This window comes from Giraffa tippelskirchi, chromosome 4 (genome assembly GCF_054371585.1).
Source record: "Giraffa tippelskirchi isolate mGirTip1 chromosome 4, T2T-mGirTip1v1.2.pri, whole genome shotgun sequence".
Lineage (NCBI taxonomy): Eukaryota > Metazoa > Chordata > Mammalia > Artiodactyla > Giraffidae > Giraffa > Giraffa tippelskirchi.
This window is the reverse complement of record NC_137278.1, coordinates 151305609-151329665: the sequence shown is the minus strand read 5'-3', so window position 1 is coordinate 151329665 and position 24057 is coordinate 151305609. Positions and strand designations below refer to the sequence as shown.

The 24057-nt window shown below is 38.6% G+C and overlaps 1 protein-coding gene across 1 annotated transcript in view; it reads right to left on the bottom strand.

The window, feature by feature from the left end:
• Window positions 1-24057, bottom strand: part of TAFA2 (TAFA chemokine like family member 2) — a 555274-nt gene that overhangs the window by 203907 nt on the left and 327310 nt on the right. The gene's annotated exons all lie outside the window — the stretch shown is intronic.

Genomic DNA, 24057 nt, shown 5'->3' with positions numbered 1-24057 from the left:
TTGTAGGGGATTCCATGATGAGGTCATGAGAGTCCAGGAAAAAGAAAAATGATCCCTCGCCCCAGAGAAACATTCCAAAAATGATTAAACCTACTGAGGCCCCTGACTGGTGGATCCCTAACACTCAGCCAGGGAATAAGGCCATGATCATTTGGAAAACAAGCCCTAAGCCTATTGTGATCTGGCCTCATGAGAAGATTGTTATTGATGACTGGAAAACTTGGGTCATGTATCAGGGAAAATTACAGAAACTAAACCAATTGCCTTTTCTCATAAAGATTGGAATGCTAGAGATGTTTGTGCCCCTTACAATCTAAGCGTAAATGGAAAGAAATATGTGAATTGTATTGTAAATGGTTTCTAGGTAAACTGCAAAAGACTTGTCCCTGCCAGAAATAGCCTTGTTTTACGTGGGTAGATGGTAAACAAACCACCACTGACAATGGCTGTACTATGAGAAAATTTTGCCCTTAGACACCACTACAGTACTTATTCACTGAAGCAAGATGCTGTACTCGCTGTAGTAGCAGGCTGTACAGAATAAGTAGATGGAATAATATGATTCAGAGACTATGTTTTAGTAAAATAAAAATAGGTTTCAGGGTAAATATGTAACCAAAATGTGACATAGGATTAGGAAAAAACTTTTAACACATCTTAGGATCAGGGGATGTTGATCTGAATGGAAAAATATTGTAAGAATCATTATGTAAAAGAACATGTGCTATATAAATAGAGACTAAAGCAATAAAGAGGGTGGTCCTTGGACCATCAAAAACTCTCTGTCTCCTTTCTTTTTCTTTTTCCAACTCCGTTCATCCCTTGGGGATCCCTGGACCAGCTGGAGCGGGACTCCGGCAGTCTCCTCCATTGGCAGGAAAATCCTTTACCACTGAGCTACCAGGGAAGCCCAGTTAGATAGTTTAGGCAGGAAAAGTGTTCTCTTTTACCTTCCTATGGTTGCCTTTATTTTTCATGAATATGGAAGTTATAAAATGATTAGTCTCTAAGCTTTTATAACATCCAAATGGAAGTTTTACTAAATGGGTGTCAAATACTCTTAAATAACACTTTTCATAACAATCACACCATAAAACACATCATTAAATAATAAGTTTTACTAATACAAAGTGAAAGCAAATACTGACAAGTTCCAGGGGAACAAAGGTCAGTTGGTGTGGAAACCATGCTTTGGACCTCCTGACCTTTGTGTGTGTTGTTTAATATGGATATTTGCATCAGATCTACTCTGAGATAAAAATAAAGTATTCAGTAATATAGCTATAAAAGTAGCTCCATAGCAAAGAAGACAGTGCTATATTTGGGGAACACAAAAAGAAATAGTACAGACATTTTAAAAGCAGATATAATATCTTTAGAACTTTTCTCTAAGTACCATGCAGTCATTTGTCAGTTGTCTGAGATCCTGTTGATATTTGTAAATGAATGGGATTCTTTGCCCCATAGTACATCATGTTCTTATTAACAAAAGAGTGACACTCTGATAAACAAAATTGCCTGGTTTATTAAAATTTCAGAATAAGGATTGTCTGCATGGTTCCTGTTATTTTAACACAAAGTTCACCACTAAAACAATCTTGTATTCTTTTGAATATTTACAGAAATATGCCTCCAACCCATCCTGAATTTGACAGCAAACTAATACTGCCTTTAGAATTGATAAAATATGGGTACAGAAAAACTCCTATTATTAAACCAACTAACATGTTGTCATCTACTGATAATACTATCCAGATTAAATGGGCTCTTTCTCAGCATGGTTATTACAGTTTAAAATTTTCACCTTCCCTGTATTTTGAGAGTATTTATCTTAGAGTCTCCATATGAACACAAGAAATACAAATGGAGCAAAATCTAAGCTCTGTAAAGCTAGAGGCCTTATATACTTTGTAGAGTGTCTGGTACTGAACAGACAATTAATAAATGATGAATGTATAGATGAATGGATGGATGGATGGAGAGCAGGCCAAAAAGATGCTAATAAAGTTAGCCATATGGTAAAAAGAGTTTATAAATACTTTCTTCCACTATCACCACTATTCAACATAGTATTGGAAATCTTAGCCACAGCAACCAGACAAGAAAAAGAAACAATTCAAATTGAAAGGGAAGAGATTAAATTGTCACTATCCTCAGATGATAAGGTACTCTATATAGAAAACCCAAAGAAAACCCTATGACAGTTTTCACAGAACTAGAATAGATAATCTTAAACTTTACATAGAACCATAAAAGACCCAGAATTGCCAAAGCAATCCTGAGGAAAAAAGAACAGAGCAAGGGGCACAATCCTCTCAGACTTCAGACAATACTACAAAGCTACAGTAACCAAAACAGCATGGTACTGGCACAAAAAGAGGCAATAGGTAAATGGAACAGAATGGAGAACCCTAAAATAAACCCACATATCTACAATCAATTAGTCTAGAACAAAGGAGGCAAGAATATACAATAGAGGAAAAACAATCTCTTCAGCAAATGGTAGTGAGAAAGCTGAAAAGCTACATGTAAATCAATGGAATTAGAACACTCTCTCAAATAATATACAAAAATAAACTCAAAATGTCTTAAAGACCTAAATATAAAACATAACACCATAATCCTCCTAGAAGAGACACAGGCAAAACATTCTCAGACTTAAATAGTACCAATATTTTCTTAGATCAATCTCTCAAGGCAAAAAATAAATAGATAAAAGCAAAAATAAACAAATGGGGCTTAAAAGCTTTTTCACAGCAAAGCAAACTATCAACAAAACACAAGGACAACCTTCAAGATAGAAGAAAGTGTTAGTCACTCATGCGTGTCCAACTCTTTGCAACCCTGTAGACTGTAGCCCACCAGGCTCCTCTGCCCATGGGATTTCCCAGGTGAGAATACTGGAGTGGATTGCAATGTCCTTCTCCAGGGGATCTTCCCAACCCAAGTCAAACCCGGGTCTCCCATATTGTAGACAGGCTCTTTACTGTTTGAGGCACTAGGAGAAAATGATGTGACTGACAAGGGGTTAATACCCAAAAAATAAAAATGGCTCATAGAACTCAGTATCAAAAATGGGCAGAAGAACTAAACAATATGTATTCTTTCCAAAGAAAACATACAAATGGCTAACAGGCACATGAAAATATGCTTAACATTGCTAACTATTAGAGAAAGGCATATCAAAACTGCAATGAGGTATCACCTCAAACCAGTCAGAATGACTATCATCAAAAATCTACAAATAATAAAAGCTGAAGGGGATGTGGAGAAAAGGGAATCTTCTTACACTATTGGTGGGGAAGTACTATGGAGATTACTTTAAAAAACACTAAAATTAGAGCTAGTTTGGTCCAGCTATTGCACTTCTGGGTACACATTAAGAAAAGACAAAAAAGTTAATTCAAAAAAAGGCATGCACCCCAATGTTCATACCAGCACTATTTATATTAGCCAAGCCATGGAAACAATTTACATGCCCATCAACAAATGATTGTCTTAAGAAGATAATAATGCAATATCACTTAATCATAGAAAATAGTGAAATATTAACATTTGCAGCAATATGAATGGACCTAGAGAATATCATACTAAGTGAAGTATGTCAGAGAAAGAAAAACATTATATGATACCACTTATTTGTGGAATCTAAAAAATAATACAGAACAATCTATATAGAAAACATAAACAGACTCACAAAGAAAACAAATTTTTGGTTACCTAAGAAAAAAGGAATTAGTAAGGGGGGGGAATAAATTAGGAATATTGAGATTAAGAGATAAAAACCACTGTACATAAACTAGATAAGCAAAAAGGACTTACTGTATAAAAATGAGAATTATCTTTAATATCTTAACCAATAATGGAAAATAGTCTCAAATATATATGTGTCTGTATATATGTATGTATATATATGTACATATACATATAACTGAATCACTTTGCTGTACACCTAACTAACACAATACTGTAAGTGAACCATACTTCAATAAAAAATAAATCTGTTTTCTTATCAGCTGAAAAAAATAACATATATACAAGATTCTCAACAACTAGCCACAATCCATAAAGACACAGGTAAGTGACAAAGAAGAGAAGTGAAGGCAAAGGAGAAAAGGAAAGGTATACCCATCTGAATGCAGAGTTCCAAAGAATAGCAAGGAGAGATAAGGAAGCCTTTCTAAGTGATCAGTGCAAAGAAATAGAGGAAAACAGTAGAATTGGAAAGACTAGAGATCTATTCAAGAAAATTAGAGATACCAAGGGAACATTTCATGCAAAGATGGGCACAATAAAGGACAGAAACCGTATGGATCTAACAGAAGCAGAAGATATTAAGAAGAGGTGGCAAGAATACACAGAAGAACTATTCAAAAAAGATCTTCATGACCCAGATAACCATGATGGTGTGATCACTCACCTAGAGCCAGACATCTGGGAATGAGAAGTCAAGTGGACCTTAGGAAGCATCACTATGAACAAAGCTAGTGGAAGTGATGGAATTCCATTTGAGGTATTTCAAATCCTAAAAGATGATGCTGTGAAAGTGCTGCACTCAATATGCCAGCGAATATGGAAAACTCAGCAGTGACCACAGGACTGGAAAAGGTCAGTTTTCATTCCAATCCCAAAGAAAGATAATGCCAAAGATGCTCAAACTACGGCACAATTGACTCATCTCACACACTAAGAAAGAATGCTCAAAATTCTCCAAGCTAAGCTTCAACGGTAAGTAAACCAAAAACTTCCAGATCTTCAAGCTGGTTTTAGAAAAGGCAGAGGAACCAGAGATCAATTTGCCAAGATCCGCTGGATCATTGAAAAAGCAAGAGAGTTCCAGAAAAACATCTATTTCTGCTTTATTGACTATGCCAAAGCCTTTGACTGTGTGGATCACAATAAACTGTGTAAAATTCTTCAACAGATGGGAATACCAGACCACCTTACCTGCCTCCTGAGAAATCTGTATGCAGATCAAGAAGCAAAAGTTAGAACCGAACATGGAACAATAGACCTGTTCCAAATTGGGAAAGGAGTATGTCAAAGCTGTATAACGTCACCCTGCTTATTTAACTTATATGCAGAGAACATCATGTGAAATACTGGGCTGGATGAAGCATAAGCTGGAATCAAGATTCTGGGAGAAATATCAATAACCTCAGATATGCAGATGACACCACCTTTATGGCAGAAAGTGAAGGACTAAAGAGCCTCTTGATGAAAGTGAAAGAGGAGAGTGAAAAAGTTGGCTTAAAACTCAACATTCAAAAAACTAAGATTATGGCATCCAGTCCCATCACTTCATGACAAATAGATGGGGAATAATGGAAACAGTGACAGACTTTATCTTCTTGAGCTCCAAAATCACTGCAGATGGTGACTGCAGCTATGAAGTTAAAAGATGCTTGCTCCTTGGAAGAAAAGCTATGAAAAACCAAGATAGCATATTAAAAAGCATGGATATTACTTTGGCAACAAAGGTCCATTCTGTCAAAGCTATAGTTTTTCCAGTAGTCATGTATGGATGTGAGAATTGGACCATAAAGAGAGCTGAGCACCAAAGAATTGATGCTTTTGAACTGTGGTGTTGGAGAAGATTCTTGAGAGTCCTTTGGACTGCAAGGAGACCGAACCAGTCAATCCTAAAGGAAATCAATCCTGTATATTCATTGGAAGGACTGATGCTGAAGCTGAAACTCCAATACTTTGGCCACCTGATGTGCAGAGCCAACTCTTTAGAAAAGACCCTGATGCTGGGAAAGATTGAAGGCAGGAGGAGAAGGGAACGACGAGGACGAGATGTTTGGATGACATCACCAACTTGACGGACATGAGTTTGAGCAAGCTCTGGGAGATGATGAAGGCCAGGGAAGCCTGGCGTGCTGCAGTCCATGGGATAACAAAGAGTTGGACACAACTGAGTAACTGAACTGTACTGAAGTGTCAAATACTTTTTGATTCCATTAAAAAGTCCAGTCCTTTGATATCTTTCTCCCCTCCACAAAGGATACACTCACTCTTTCCTGATCTAGTCATCACATACTCAAAAATAAAACAGATCTCAAAAACTAAAGCAATGACACTCTAGCTTGATTTTCCTCAGGTTTACTGATATAAAACATTGTGTGTGCTTAAGGTATACAATATGATGATCTAAGTATATATTGAAAACAACCACAGTAAGGTTAGTTAACACCACTATTCCCTCACCAAATTACCAGTTTTGTATATGTAATGAGAGTACATTTAAGATGTACTCTCTTAACAGCTTTCAAATATGTAACAAAGTATTGTTAAGTATAGTCACAGCACTGATTCATCATGTAACTTGAAGTTTATACGCTTTGACCAACATCTCATTTCTCCCACTCCCTACCAGCCATCAACCTACTCTCAATTTCTATGATTTTAACATCTTTGGAATCCACATATAAGTGAAAACATACACTATTTGTTTTTCTATATCTGGTATTTTATTTTCCACAATGCCCTCAAGGTTCATCCATGTTGTCACAAATAGCAGGATTTCCTTCTTTTTATAACTGAATAATATACCAACCTATATAAATACCACATTTTCTTTACCCATTCATGCATTGACAGACACTGAGATTGTTTCCATGTCTTGGTTGTTGTAAATAATGCTGCAATGAATTTAAGACCTGATGAAGCCTTCCCTGGTGGTGCAGATGCTAAAGAATCCACTTGTCAATGGAGGAGAGGCAAGAGATGCAGTTCCACCCCTGGGTTGGGAAGATCCCCTGGAAAATGAAATGACAACTCACTGCAGTATTCCTGCCTAGAAACTTTCATGGAGAGAGGAGCCTGTTGAACTATAGTCCTTATTGTCACAAAGAGTCAGAAATGACTGAGAATGTACACACACACATACACAGACACACACACACATCTGGAATTTACTCAAGAATTTCAAAGCCAATACAAATACAATGGAGTAGAGAATCAGAGAGGGATTCACAAAGGTCAGCATTCCCTAGAAAGACACCCTTGCTTATTTTCAGTTCAGTTCAGTCACTCAGTTGTGTCCGACTCTTTGCAACCCCATGAATCGCAGCACCCTAGGCCTCCCCATCCATCACCAACTCCCGGAGTCTACCCAAACCCATCTGCATTGAGTTGATGATGCCATCCAACCGTCTCATCCTCAGTTGTCCACTTCTCCCCCTGCCCCCAATCCTTCCCATCATTAGGGTCTTTTCCAGTGAGTCAACTCTTCGCATGAGGTGGCCAAAGTATTGGAGTTTCAGCTTCAACATCAGTCCTTCCAGTGAACACCCAGGACTGATCTCCTTTAAGATGGACTGGTTGGATCTCCTTGAAGTCCAAGGGACTCTCAAGAGTCTTCTCCAACACCACAGTTTAAAAGCATCGATTCTTCGGCGCTCAGCTTTCTTCACAGTCCAACTCTCACATCCATACATGATTACTGGAAAAACCATAGCCTTGACTAGACGGACCTCTGTTGGCAAAGTAATGTCTCTGCTTTTAAACATGCTATCTAGGTTGGACAGAACTTTCCTTCCAAGGATTAAGTGTCTTTTAATTTCATGGCTGCAATCACCATCTGCAGTGATTTTGGAGCCCAAAAAAATAAAGTCTGACACTGTTTCCACTGTTTCCCCATCTATTTCCCATGAAGTGATGGGACCAGATGCCGTGATCTTAGTTTTCTGAATGTTGAGCTTTCAGCCAACTTTTTCACTCTCCTGTTTCACTTTCCTCAAGAGACTCTTTAGTTCTTCTTCACTTTCTGCCATAAGGGTGGTGTCATCCGCATATCTGAGGTTATTGATATTTCTCCCGGCAATCTTGATTCCAGCTTGTGTTTCTTCCAGCCCAGCGTTTCTCATGATGTATTCTGCATATAAGTTAAATAAGCAGGGTGACAATATACAGCCTTGATGTACTCCTTTTCCTATTTGGAACCATTCTGTTGTTCCATGTCCAGTTCTAACTGTTGCTTCCTGACCTGCATACAGCTTTCTCAAGAGACAGGTCAGATGATCTGGTATTCCCATCTCTTTAAGAATTTTCCACAGTTTATTGTGATCCACACAGTCATTGGCTTTGGCATAGTCAATAAAGCAGAAATAGATGTTTTTCTGGAACTCTGTTGCTTTTTTGATGATCCAGGAGATGTTGGCAACTTGATCTCTGGTTCCTCTGTGTTTTCTAAAACCAGCTTGAACATCTGGAAGTTCACGGTTCACATATTGCTGAAGCCTGGCCTTGCTTATTTTAAATAACCTCAATATTTCAGATATTTGACAGCTTATACCTCTAAATTATAAATTGAGCAGACTCTTCATAAAAGGAATTTCTCAGAGGTTGGGACTATGCCATTCTGCAGAGTTGTATCCCAGAAGTCCACAATAGCACTGCCTTGTACTAGGTACTCAGTACATGTGTTTGTTGGATGAATGAGTAAATGGAAGAATGAAGGAAGGCATTCCTAGGCAACCTGGTAATCTAATGTTCTAATTTAAGGTATAGAGAACAGATTATGCCAATTCCTCAGATGTTTAATTTCATATAGGAGTAACTCCCTCCCACCTAAATTATTATGAATAAGAATTTTGTTAAGACATGAGACTACAAATCCAAACAGCACCTGAAGAGAGGAAAGACAGAGGAAAGTGTGAGAAAGAATGGAGGGAAAAAGGAAGGGAGAGGATGATATAATACAAAGGTTAGGGAGGGAAGGAATACAGCTATCGAATGTTGGATCAAGAGGATAGCACCTAAAAATCTATGCTCATAGATGAGGCAACAGGGAGCCAGTTCTTTATCCTATTTTTCATTTCTCCTTCCATAGCAATTACAGCCTTAAATTTAGCCAAAGCTAAGTATGAAATACACAAGGAAGTAATGACCCTGAGGTTATGAGTTAATAAAATTTTGGAATGAAAAAAATTAACAATGGCAGTCAAAAGCACAAATGAAGCCAAGATCTAATTATACTATACTTTCATGAATACAAAAAACATTATGAAATATTTTTATAATCTACCAAATACCATGTTTTTTTAATCTGCCCAGGGATTCCATAGACTTGCATACAATTATCTCTTCAATTAAATACACAGCACTCAACAAGTGCTGGGATTCACATTCACATCATTGTTCCTGATATTATGGGGCCACTTCAAATGCTGGAAGCTCTTACTTTGCCAATCTCTCTGCTTATAGAGGTTCTGGTTATCAGCATTTCAATCTGCTCGTTTTAATCAGTACTCCTACACTATTTGCCTATACCTTACAGGTGAGTCTTTTGACAAATGATTTGTTTGATTTCCTTTATTCTTATCTTGGCAGCACTTTGAAAACTGAATGAAGGAAGAAAGAGGGCCCAGCAGGCATTGAGCAACAGGTCTCATTGTCAACGGAAATGCTAAATATACACACTGATTTCTGAAACAGCCCAGTATCTGAGCTAAGCTTCTAAAGGAAGTGTAACTGTATTATCAGTGTTCTTTCCTTTTGCTTGCCATCAAGCTATTGGTGATATAAACAGCAAATGGAGGATATAGTTATCTGAGAACATGGTGCTCTACCTAGGTGGTACCTTATCTGTGCTGTCAGTCAAGATGGTTTGAACAATAACTGATTTCATTAGTGATTGCTTTTCTATCCTAGTTGATACATAGAAAAACAGGTAATATATGTATAGTTAGGAAGAATAATAATGGATGTGAACCAGCACCTACTAAACCCATCCCCAAGAACAAAAAAATTACTACTGCTCTTAAAGCTATCTATTTTCCCAGTTTCCTTCCTTCTTCTCCTCCTCATCCAAAAGTAATTGCTAACTTTTTTTAAAAAAGCAATTTTTGCAGCTATATATGTATTCCTAGCCAATGTACTAGTTCAATTTGCGTGGTTTAAGCTTTACAATATGGTATCATACTATGCACAATCTCTTGAAACTTGGGTTTTTTTCACTCAACATTATGTTTCAAAGATGTGTTTGTGTCATTGCATTCAACTGTAATACATTCATTTTCAAAGTTAAATAATCCCTTATGTGACTTTAGCAAAATATACTTATCCATTTTTGTCACTGGACATTTAGGTTGTTCCTAGGGATTTCTGTTTTTGTATTTTTGACATTTTAAATAATACAACTAGAAATATTCTTATATATATCTCCTGGTTCACATGTGTTAAGAGTTCCTCTGGTATTTATACATAAGAAAAGAATTGTTGGTCATAGGGAATGTATGTGTTTAACTTCACAAGATGATACTAAATTGTTTTCAAAAGTGGCCATCCTAATTTACACCCCCATTAGCAGCACTGTTTGAGTTTCCACTACCCTACACTCTTGCCAACGTTTGATATATTAATAGGAAAGCTTCTCTCTTTTTTTTTTTGCATTCTAGTGGATTTAAAATGGTATCCATTTTGATCTTAATTTGTATTTCCTTTATCATTACTTAAGGCCAAATTTTTATTGAGATATGGTTGACATATGGGCTTCTCTGGTGGTTCAGATGGTAAAGAATATGAAAGCAATGCAGGAGACCCAGGTTTGATCCCTGGGTCGGAAGATACCCTGGAGAAGGGAACGGCAATCCACTCTAGTAGACTTTCCTGGAGAATCCCATGGCAGCAGAGGCTGGTGGGCTACTGTTCTTGGGGGTCACAAAGAGTTGGACACAACTCAGCAATTATCACACATAGCTGACATACAACATTTTATTAGCCGATATCTTTTTATATGATGCTTGTCTAACTTCATGATTTTCACTGATATTCATTAATTTCTGAATAAGTAATGGATGTTTAATGTTAGCATTCAGCATTATTCCTTTGTTTCCATCAGTGAGCCACCAAAATCACATTGTTGTTTTTTTCTTCTCCACTGAACTAGCCACCCAGTATAGAAAGTTAAGTTGTCAATGTGATTACCAATTTCTGATCTGTTTTTATAAGAAGCATGTTGGATTTTCTTTTAAGAAGCTGTTGGTCATGTTTTCATGATCTTTCTAAAATGCATGCCTACATATGTCTATTTGACTAAGAATATTTTCCCAATAGCATTCTGTCTGTTTTCTAAACTGTGGAAAATTCTTAAAGAGATGGGGATACCATACCACCTTACCTGTCTCCTGAGAAACCTGTATGCAGGCCAAGAAGCAACAGTTAGAACTGGATTGGTTCAAAACTGAGAAAGGAGTATTTCAAGGCTATATATTGTCACCCTGCTTATTTAACTTATATGTAGAGTACATCATGTAAAATGCCAGGCTGGATGACTCACAAGATGGAATCAACATTGCTGGGAGAAATATCAACATCTTAAGATATGCAAATACCACTCTAATGCCAGAAAGTGAAGAGGAACTACAGAATCTCTTGATGAGGGTGAAAGAGAAGAGTGAAAAAGTTGGCTTAAAACTCAACATTCAAAAAACTAAGATCATGGCATCCGATCCCATCACGTGGCAAATAGATGGGGAAACAGTGGAGACAGTGGCAAATTTTATATTCTTGGGCTCCAAAATGACTGTGGACAGTGACTGCAGCCACAAAATTAAAAGACGTTTGCTCCTTGGAAGAAAAGCTATGACAAACCTAGACAGTGTATTAAATAGCAGAGACATCACTTTGCTGACAAAGGTCTGTATAATCAAAAGTATGGTTTTACCAGTAGTCATGTACAGATGTGAGAGCTGGACCATAAAGAGGACTGAGCACCAAAGAACTGATGCTTTCAAATTGTGGTGCTGGAGAACACTCTTGAGAGCCTCTTGGACTGCAAGGAGATCAAATCGTCAGTCCTAAAGGAAATCACCCCGAATATACATTGGAAAGACTGATGCTGAAGCTGAGGCTCCAATACTTGGGCCACCTGATGCAAAGAGCTGACTCACTGGAAAAGACCTTAATGGTAGGAAAGATTGAGAGTAGGAGGAGAAGGGGACAACAGAAAATGAGATGGTTGGATGACATCACCAACTCAATGGACATGAGTTTGAGCAAACTCCAGGAGATAGTGAAGGACTGGGAAGTCTGGCGTGCTTCAGTTCACGGGGTCCCAAAGAGTCAGACAAGATTTGGCGACTGAAGAAAAAAGAGCAGTGCTGCAAAACTTGATCTGTTTTCTAAGTTTCAACTCTTCAATTTCACTTTTTAAAATAGTTTTAAATTCTACTTTCCACTTTTGTAGTTAAAAAAACATCCTCTAAATTTTATCATCACTTGCAAGTTGTGGCAAAATAAATACATGGTACTCCTACAGCAGAAAAAGACATCTAAACAATGCAATTATAATGCAAGACCATGATTTTTTGCAAGAGGTCATCTAAAGAAAGAAGAAGTACTTGGCCTGTAAAAAGTATTTTTCTTAGATAAGATCAGAAGAAATACAATGAAATTTAAGGTTGAGTTGAAGGCACCATACCCATAAAAGATTTTGAATTCATACAGCTTTGTGACATTATGTCTCCCACAGCACAAAGAGACAATTTTAGATTGCCAAACCACGTCAGTTAATGATGATCATTATACAGCTATGCATCCTCTCACAGATCTGCCACGATACATTTCTGATAATGGGGTCTGTTTCTTTGAAAATCTTCATGCATAGGTATCAAATTTTACTTCTTTAATACATATGATTACGATAGCAGTAAAACTTCTAGAAAACACAGTTTTTTTGGCTTTTATACCTCCTGTGACTATGGATAGGGTTTCCAGTTCTTCACCTCTGCCACTTAAGCTCTTTCACTGCAACCTACTGATTTAGCCACAGGCATTAACATTAAAGATTCTATATTTTTATGGTATGACACTCTAGGAATCTAACCTCTTGGTTACCTATGAAGTCTACGCTGTCTACAGTAACACAGTCTAAAAATTCTAGCCAAACTATGGAATCAAGGAAAAATATATCACCTCAGTTAACAGCTTTATTGATACATTTAGAAAATGACTAATTGTCACAACCTTTAAAAATAAGATATTAATACCATGATTATTTCCATCTTCCCAGCTACTCAAAGCTGGAGATTGCATAGTATCAATGCTTAGTTCAAAAAAACAGCACATAAACCTCTTCCTGTGCTAGCGTTAACCTTGCTCTCCTCATCTTCTCGGCCTGTCTGTGGCATAAACACAACTGAGCCTACCCTTCATTTTGAAACACTCTGCCCTCTTCTACGAGTGAGGAATTGCACACCTTCACACTCTTGATTCTCCTGCTACCCTCCTGGCCTCTCATTCTCAGGGTGCTTAGCCGATACTTGCTCCTCAGACTGACCTCTGAATGGTTACCCCAGTGTCTCATGGCTCTGTTGGAGCCTTCTAGTTCCTCTGCCTGAAAGTTTCTCTCATTCCCTCATTCTTCAGATTTCTGTTCAAATTTAGCCTTTTCCAAGAGGGTTTCCACCTGTTATGTAAAGTTTAGTCCCCAGTTGATTTCCATCCAATGAACATCACTATCAATGATAATGTATTTGTGCATTTGTTTGTATATCTTATGATTCCTACCGCTAGCATGGACGGAGGAGCCTGGTAGGCTATAGTCCACAGAGTCGCAAAGAGTCGGACATGACTGAGCGACTTCACTTTCACTTTCACCACTAGCATCTAAGTTCCATATGAAGCATTTTTTCTGCCTTATTCACTACTGAGTTCCACATTACTCAGTTTAGAACAGTGACTGGCACATAATAAGCACTCAATAAATATTTATGAAGGAAAAAATTTTATAAAGCCCCTCCTTCAGATACCCATGAGCCATTCCCAAAAAGGTCCCTGAATTCTTTTTAATTCATGTCAAATTGAACAGTCCTGGAGCAATTGTTTGATTTGTGTGCTAGTCTCTAATTTTAAGAAACAGTGATTTTAAATCTCTACGGTTTCTCTGTACATCAACCAAACCATTATATGTGAGTCAAAAACACAACTGCACTCATGAAACTGAAAATTTCACATTTAATTTTACTTCTAAGGAAGTTCAAGATCAAAAGGTCTTCTCTAAAATGTCAACTGTAATTTACACTCATTCAATTACCTGCCTTTCAGACAATGGAATAGTAACTGTCTAAGTGATTTGAGAAAAATGCTTGACTTTCGGAAAGTCTACTGTATTTTCAAGATCCATCATCAGGAATTACTGAAGATTTCTACAACTGCAAAGCCATGCTTTTGAGACACTAAAAAACTGACATATCATAGAAGTTATAAGTAGAAACCTTAAAACATCCTTCTATATTGACTACATTATTAATAACATAAAAAAATACAAATTTGATCCCCATCAATACACAATGGCAGTTAATGATGATGTTCTAAAGACAACACACAAAAAGACCCTCCTGGCTCTGCAGTCACAATACCAGGTTGAAGGTAAACCATCCTCAATAAAAAAGTTTGGGCATTCAGATGAAAAATACTACAGATTTTTTTTCCAGTGGGACAAACTCCCCCCAAAATTCGGTTATTTAAGAGGCAGAGGAGGAAAGTGAGAGTATAGGGAGACTTTAGATAGAAGTGTAAAATTTGGCTCTGCCTCTTACAAGTTTGTACTTGATCATTTTACCTATCTTTCCTCATCAAGTACTCTGTCCTAGAGGCTATATGAAGTGCTAGGGCTATAAAATAAGCCTTTAGTAGTTTAGAAACTTAGTTTTGGGCTTCCCTGGTGGTTCAGCTGGTAAAAAATGTGGGAGACCTGGGTTCAATCCCTGGGTTGGTGAAGGGAATGGACACCCACTTCAGTATTCTGGCCTGGAGGATTCCATGGACTGTCTAGTCTATGGGGTCACAAAGAGTCGGACACAACTGAGCGGCTTTCACTTAGAGCCTTTAGATTTCTCCTGGATAAAATGGGAATAATACTAACCCCACTGATGATCAACCAAGATCAAGTGGGTGACATACATAGCACAAATGAAAACACTTCGATAAACAACTTCTTGTTTTTATAATTTTCAACCAGGTTACATTAACCAATGGGCTATGTGATTCCTCCTAGCGATTTATAGTCTACATCATTCAGCTCCTCTGGCAAGAAGCACACTGTAACTACTGGCCTGAGCATAAAATGAATGAGACTACAAAAGCAGTTGTACCTACAAAATTTCAGTATGCTGAAAGGTTTATTAAATAAATGGTTCATTGGCCTCATTCTTTCAGTCAATGAAAAACTACAAAAATCTACCATGCTGATTTCATTTACCAACCAAGGTATTTTTTAATGTAATATCTTCAGCAGGTTGCCATTAAAAATTAGATATTAAAAAGAAGTCAGAAGAAAGTGTACATTCAGTACCCAATGGAGAATTATGAGTTTTGTTTTGTTTTTTTCATTTTCTGGTTCTCCATTTCATAACAATTAATTGGTTAAATCTAGGAATATAGCCAACAAGTATTATTCTGTTTCATGGAGAATTACTGTACCTAATTCAGCAGTACATGAGATTCCTACAATGTAATAGAACTATTTTATGACTATCTTAAAAATGTTATCTCTTATCTTCTAGAGTAAGAGATCGTATTATTGTTCAAAAGCCTAAGCCATTACCAGGCCTTTTAATAAGTGTGCTAATTACTTGAAATGACATGAGAAGTACCACAAATGAAAGAGCAATAAGCTGTCAGTTGTTTTTGAAACCATAGTTCAATAACCCAACATTACTATTATCTTAACATCAAGATACTAGTTTTGAGAGTTATAAATAGCTATAATAATGATGATCCAAACTAAAGACAATAAATCCTCAGCTTAACCCCTCAAAAGGTAAGACATTCTTAATATTATTTCATTAACATTGAGGATCAAGTTTGCTACTGTACATAAGTGAATATGTAAACTACAAAAATGCTAAATAAATGCACAGAATTAGTAGCACCAGAGTTTTAGTATCAAATGCTAAATAAATGCACAGAATTAGTAGCACCAGAGTTTTCGTATCAGCAGACGGACCACTGTTACCTAAAGACTATGGAAAAATTTTCATCAAATCAGTATGAAATGAGATTATAATTAGGAAAAAAAGGATCCTGTCCTCCTCAGTTATGAAAGCAAAGCACAATGCAGAATTCCTTTCTCATACACAGGGGATAATAGCTTTTTGAAAATTACAAAAAGGCAAACACTCATTTTACTCAGTCCCTGAACAAAATGCCTTTGACATCTATCTATTGCTACCAGGCATGCAGACACTCTCTCACATAGAAGCTCCAAAGCTGTCTCTTTCAATGCTTTATCAAATTAATCAGAGTATACATGGAAAAAGCCTAAGTTCAGTAATCAAGTTGTTAACATACATCTTTAGTACTTTTAATCTCCCTTTAACAAAGACAGTGTACTACCTAATTCAGAGTAACTGCAGGGACACGAATTTGGTCCTTAATGGGTTGACAAGAAAACGTATGACTATTCTAAATATTGCATGCTAACTTGAAAATATGGAAGAATCACCTATATTCCACCACACTGCAGAATATCACCATCTGCAGGGATAGGGATAGGGATGTCACAAATCCTACTACAAGGATATGGGTTCCAGGGGGCTCTGGAAAATATGCAGAATATAAATTCTGAAAGTGTCAAACACAGTGATATGTGGTGCTAGAATGTCCCAGAATGTTGTCTGTCAAGAACCATCAGCTCAGACACCCAAAATCAAACACCAAAAGGTGATCCATTGAATATAATATCATTAAAGAACATGAATTCAGCTCAGGTAAATTTGGGGAAATCTTTTTACTTAGCAACACAAAAACAATTTTGCCTATATCTGCACATGAAGGAATGAACTAGATACTATCTCATGGTCTCTCTCATTCGTGTATTTCACTGTATGATCAGAATGTTGCACTCTTTACAAATCTCAGCCTGTCTCAACTGTTACTAACTTTCCCCCAAAGCCAGTTTATTCCCTGGTCTGCAATGTGATTTTTAATCCTAGAGTGATCCAACAGTGCAATTTCAGGAAGCGTGAAGGAGCCTGCATTTCACTGTCAGAGAGTTACCAGAGATGACAGTTTGTAATCCCATGGACACAATGAAGGATGCTCACATATCAGGAAATCTAGAGAGAAAGGCACCCAAGGCCCTACACAGGATAAGTAGTCAGTCACGAATTTGTAAACTGGACAGAGCATTTTGACCTTGAAGTCACAACATTTTCAAGGTTCTATTTACTTGTCTGTAAACATGGAGGTGAGTTACCAAAGCATAAGAAAAAATCATGCCATTTTAGAGCATCCTAGTAGTGTCTGGGGATGCAAGGGTAAGTAGGGCACACAGCCTCTTCATGGGTAAAGCTGACCAGGAGGACATTTTCCTATGAGATTTTGAGCCTCTAGGGTGTGGGGAGAGACATCTAGTTTGCTACTGCTAAGTCGCTTCAGTCGTGTCCGACTCTGTGCGACCCCATAGACGGCAGCCCACCAGGCTCCACCGTCCCTGGGATTCTCCAGGCAAGAATACTGGAGTGGGTTGCCATTTCCTTCTCCAGTGCATGAAAGGGAAAAGTGAAAGTGAAGTCGCTCAGTCGTGTCCGACTCTTAGTGACCCCATGGACTGTAGCCTACCAGGCTCCTCCATCCATGGGATTTTCCAGGCAAGAGTACTGGAGTGGGGTGCCATTGCCTTCTCCGACATCTAGTTTAGAAATACACATTTGAGAATCAGAGCATATGGTTATGTGTGAGGATAGGGGTAGTTAAGAGTGAGAGGCATGATATGATCAACCAGCAAAATGTTTGGCATTAGCAGAGCTGTAGAAGATCAGTCCCTAGAAAAAAGCCAAAATTTAAGGAAAAAATGCCTATGCCAAAGACACAGAGGCATGAGAAGTGCCAGGAGGGTGCAAGGATTAGGCAGCCAATGGGGGGTAGAGTTACATGGGAAGGAATCAAAGAGCAGTGGCATATGTAGCAAAACATAATAAAGAGGGCTTCCCTGGTGGCTCAATGGTAATGAATCCACCTGCCAGTGCAGAAGACATGAGTTGGATCTCTGGTCCGGGAAGATCCCACATGCAGAGGAGCAACTAAGCCCATGAATCACAACTATTGAGCCTGTGTTCTAGAGCCCAGGAGCCACAATTCCTGAAGCCCACATGCCCTAGAGCCTGTGCTCCACAACAGGAGAAGCCACAACAATGAGAAGCCCTCTACAACTGGAGAGTAGCCCAAGCAGCAATGAAGACCTAGCACAGCCAAAAATAAGTAAATAAATGTATTTTAAAAAGAATAATAGAGATTGGAAATGGGAGAAAGGAAGAATTGAGACTGATCACATCTGAAGGCTCTAAGTTTTCTATACATGAAAAGGCACACTGTTGCTGCTGCTGCTGCTAAGTCGCTTCAGTCATGTCCGACTCTGTGCGACCCCATAGACGGCAGCCCACCAGGCCCCCCCGTCCCTGGGATTCTCCAGGCAAGAACACTGGAGTGGGTTGCCATTTCCTTCTCCAATGCGTGAAAGTGAAGTCGCTCAGCCGTGTACGACTCTTAGCGACCCCATAGACTGCAGCCTACCAGGCTCCTCTGTCCGTGGGATTTTCCAGGCAAGAGTACTGGAGTGGGGTGCCATTGGAAAAGGCACACTACGTTGTGGAAAATCAAAGTGGAAAAGTTGAGTAGGATCTTATAGGGAATGGTAAAAATTTGGAATAGTCACTGGAAGGAATCTACTTAATAAAAACTTAAAAACTTTTCTTGACCACTGAAAGGAACAACTGACATACTTATTGACTTTTAAATGTGTAAAGATAGTGCATTTATTCAACAAATATTTTTTTAAAAGAGGTTGTAGGAAAAGACAAGGATACATAAGACAAATCTCAGATGTTAAATAGTCAAGTGTGTAAATAATTCCCAGTACAACACAAAATAAGTCCCTAAGAGTCACAAGTATCCTTGTGTTTGTATGCGTGTGTGTGTGTGTGTGTGTTCTGGAGCTGGTGGTTATCAGATCCATTCACCCTTTTCTCTTTCAGTCCCTCAGAATACAAAGCATGCATTCATTAGATGATTCATGGAATTTCGGAGTACAACCCACGGCATGGAAAGAAATGGTCTTCTATTTTTATTCATTTACATATCACAATTTGTGTATCAGGAACATAACACCTAGGACTAACTAGGGAAGACTGGAAAGGATCACTCCCTTCTGACTTCCATAGGGTACAATAAGCTGAGTACAAGCAACAGATGGAGAAGCTGGGGGCGGGGGGCTGAGACTGTGACTATCTGCTTGTCTCTCAACTATGTGAATAACACTCTCCCCAGAGACTGACTCTGTGATAAACATAATCAATAAATACCTCCTGGGCAGGACTGGGGGTTAAAGTAGTATAGATAATAGCCCCTGTCCTCAAGGAGTTCCCAATTTAGTTGGAAAATAAAACTTACCCATGAGAAATCTTAAATAACATTAAGATTTTGTAGACTGGTCAAGACAATGAGAGCGCTAGCCTAGAGTTAAGCAGTGGTTGCTGTTTAGTCACTCAGTCATGTCCACCTCTCTGTGACTTCATGGATTTTAGTCTTCCAGGTTCCTCTGTCCATGGAATTTTCCAGGCTAGATTGTAGGAGTGGGTTGCCATTTCCTTCTCCAGGATTATGCAGCATTCTTATCAAATTCACGCTATAGACTGAAATGTATTTAAGGAAAAAAGAATACATTTAAGGGAAAGCTATGAAAGAGGCAGGAACTGGACTGGGTCTTCAAACTAGGTAAAGGTCGAGACCCCATGTAGCACAGCAAAGAACATCCAGTTCCATCACAATAAGTACCCCTTTGCCATCACTCTTGATAAACTCACCCTGTGCAACTCGGAACCATCTGTATTTCTTCAAAGCGGGTAACCAGCAGTCCTAACACTGCCAATGATTTGAACAACTCTATTTTAGGAGGCATTCACCACAAAGATCAGATACTTGACTGTTGCTTTGTCTTCAGGACTTGCAAAAATAGGACAAGTAATTTACCTCCAAGTTCCCCACCTGGCTCAGGAGTTACAGCTGTTCATGAAGGTTGCATTTATTCACATATTGTCCTCACAATTTTCAGAAGAAAATAGCCATGTTTACTTTAGGTTTTCTTTTCTGGGCCATTCATTTAAGATTGGATTGGAAAGCTTAAGTTTTGCATTTAAAAAACAAAAACCAAACCAAAAAAAATCATAGCAATTTACCATAATTAGCACTCTTAGAATCACTCAGCAGCAGGAAGTTCTTTACCCCAATACTCAGTACTCCCACCTTCATCCAGACTCTGGGCAACTGTTCAAGCAAAGAGGCACTAAGGTTGGCCCAATCCTTAATCCGTGAAAACCCCTAAGCTATCAACAACCCTACCATTTCTTTCACACCCAGAATTCCTAAGTCAAGCTCCACTATGGTTAACTCTTTGCATGTCTGAGTTATGATATTTTCCACTCACATAGCCCTTAAATTAATTCACCTTGGGGTATCAAATTAAATCCCATAAGGTATTCATTATTAGACTTAGGTACAGGTACTGAAGATCACACCCAATCTTTAGAAAGCTCACACTTGTCATGCATCCAGTGAGCAAGGTTATCTGTCCTAGTTTGTTTTCCGGGGCAGAACAAGAATAAAACCAGGGTTCATGCCAGGGAAGCAGAAAGCAAGCATCAGGCCCAGATAGTGAGTCACAAATAGAACTGGGCATAAAACCAGAATTGATTACAGAGATTCTGAATGAGAGACATCAAGAACTTGAGAAGGTGAAACACCAGAACAGCAGCCAAGAAGCAACAAGCAAGGCTCTGAAGAGGAAAATGAGCAATGAAAATGCAAACACAGGACACCAGAAAGGATGTAGAGAATCTCAAAAAAGAACCAAATGAAAGCCAAACCAAAGTCAATGTCTCATACCTACTTGCTAAGGGTTCTCATCCAGCCCTTATTGAGGAAGAACTTAAAAATTTTATCCAAACTCCATAGTGAAACATCGATACTGATATTACTGATTTATCAAGTGCCTGTGTGCCTAGCACCTTATGCATGTTATCTTGTTTAAGCCTCAAAACAACAATCTAGGCAATAACTAATACTCCATTTTACACATTAGAAATCCAAACTGCAGAAATGTATGTAACTTCTTAAGGTCACTCAAACAGTAAGAGCAAGAGCTGGGATTCAAAATGCTCATTTCTCTACAATATGCTAGTTATGATGGAGTTTGTGCAAGCAAAATGCATGCAGTTCTCATTCTAGAACTGTGCTGTCCACTATGGTCACCACTAGCCACATGTGGTTATCAAGCACTTAAATGGTAACTAGTGTCACATGTTGAAATGATGATATTTTGGATATATATTTAAATAAAATACATTGTGAAAATTAATTTTCTCTCTTATTTTTTTATGTGACTCAACAGTACATGAACTGAGAACTCCCAGATGTTCAAGCTGGATTTAGGGAAGGCAGAGGAACCAGAGATCAAATAGCCAACATCCACTGGCGCATAGAAAAAGCAAGAGAATTCCAGAACATCTGCTTCATTGACTACACTAAAGCCTTTGACTGTGTGGATCACAATAAACTGTGGAAAATTCATCCAGTGATGGGAATACCAGACCACCTTACTTGTCTCCTGAGAAAACTCTACACACGTCAAGAAGCAATAGTTAGAACCAGTCACAGAACAACAAACTGGTTCAAAACTGGGAAAGGAGTATTTCAAGGCTGTTTAATGTCACCCTGCTTATTTAATTTATATGCAGAGTACATCATGAGAAATGACAGGCTGGATGAAGCACAGGCTGGAATCAAGATTGCCAGGAGAAATATCAACAGCCTCAGATATGCACATGATACCATCCTCATGGCAGAAAGTAAAGAAGAACTAAAGAGCCTCTTGATGAAGGTAAAAGAAGGGAGTGAAAAAGCTGGCTTAAAACTCAACATTCAAAAAATGATGATCATGGCATCTTGTCCCATCACTTGACGCCAAATAGATGGGGAAACAATGGAAACAGTGAGAGACTTTAATTTTGGCCTCCAAACTCACTGCAGATGGTGACTGTAGCCATGAAATTAAAAGACACTTTCTCCTTGGAAGAAAAGCTATGACAAACCTAGACAGCATATGAAAAAAGCAGAGACATTACTTTGCTAACAAAGGTCCATCTAGTCAAAGCTATGGTTTTCCCAGTAGTCATGTATGGATGTGACATTTGGACTATAAAGAAAGCTGAGTGCTGAAGAATTGATGCTTTTGAACTGTGGTGTTGTAGCAGACTCTTGAGAGTCCCTGGGACTGTAAGGAGACCAAACCAGTTCATCCTAAAGGAAATCAGTCCTGAATATTCATTGGAAGGACTGATGCTAAAGCTAAAACTCCAATAATTTGGCCACCTGATACGAAGAACTGACTCCTGATGCTGGGAAAGATTAAAGGCAGGAGGAGAAGTGGGTGACAGAAGATGAGATGGTTGGCTGGCATCACCAACTCAATGGACACGAGTTTGAGCAAGCTCTGGGAGATGATGAAGGCCAGGGAAGCCTGGTGTGCTGCAGTTCATAAGGATGCAAAGAGTCAGACACAAGTGAGCTACTGAACAACAACAACAACTAGAAAAGTTAAATATATTCAATTAATATTTAATATATAATACTTACTCTATATAGCTCATATTTCTGTTGATTATCTTAGAGCATAAATTCAGTCTTTCTTGAGTCCTTTTTAAAACAAAACATAGGACTTCCCTGGTGGTCCAGTGGTTAACAATCTGCCTTGCAATGCAGGGGACACTGGCTCAATCCCTAGTCCAGGAAGATCCCACATGCCACGGAGCAACTAAAGCCCACGAGCCACAACTATTGAAGCCCGTGAACCCAGAGCCCATGTTCTGCAACAGAAGCCACCAAAATCAGAAGCCTGTGGACCACAACTTGGCTTCCCAGGTGGAGTTAGTGATAAAGAATCCACCTGCCAATGTAGGAGACACAAGAGACACAAGTTTGATCCCTGGGTTGGGAAGATCCCCTGGAGGAGGGAATGGCAACCCACTCCAGCATTCTTGCCTGGAGAATCCCATGGACAGAGGAGCTTGATAGGCTACATTTCATAGGGTCACAAAGAGTGGGACATGACTGAAACGACTTAGCACTCACCACAACTATAGGGTAGCCTCTGCTTACCACAACTAGAGAAAGTTCACGGTCAGAAATGAAGACCCAGCAAGACAAAAAATACATAAATAATTAAATGAACTTAGAAAAACACAGAATCTTCAAATATGGCTTTAAATATATGCTTAGTTGCTCAGTCGTGTCCAACTCTTTGTGACACCATGGATTGGAGCCCCGCAAGCTCCTCTGTCCATGGAATTTCCCAAGCGAGAATACTGGAGCAGGTTGCCATTTCCTTCCCCATGAGACCGTCCCAACCCAGGGATCAAATCGATGTCTCTTGTATCACCTGCATTGCAGGTGTATTCTTTTGCCTTCTGAGCCACCGGGGAACCCCAAAGTTTTAGCTATGAAGAATATCCAGACAGGTAAAAAGCCAACAAAAAGTCCTAACTTTGCTCCTGATCTTACCTTTCTTGCTGGAATCACTCTGCTTACTGTAGCCACCAGCATCCAAGTACTGAAACAAACTCTTCTTTTATTTCCTCTTACAATGGCTAAGAAATTTCTGCCTCTTTAAAAGGTATTTGAACGACCATGATAAAACAGAAGTGAACCACAGAAGATTCAAGGAATGGTAAAATAGACCTGATAACAGATCAGAAGTTTCGATTCTGACATTAGTTAACTTGTATAAGAGCTTGGAAGCCTCACTGTATCTCAGTAAGGAAGCAGCCATGTACGCCTGAGGTCACAGACTTACAGAAACTTATAGAATCTTATGCTGTTTATACAGCTAAGAAGAACAGTTCTGGTGAACTACTAGTACAAAAAGGAGTGGCCGTGTGTTTGGTAAATAGGTGATGGATGTCTGTCTTCAAAGAATCGAATCTCAAATTTTGAAAAATACTCTGCAGGGGATGGGATGAATTTGTAGATTGGGGTTAACATATATATACTACTAAG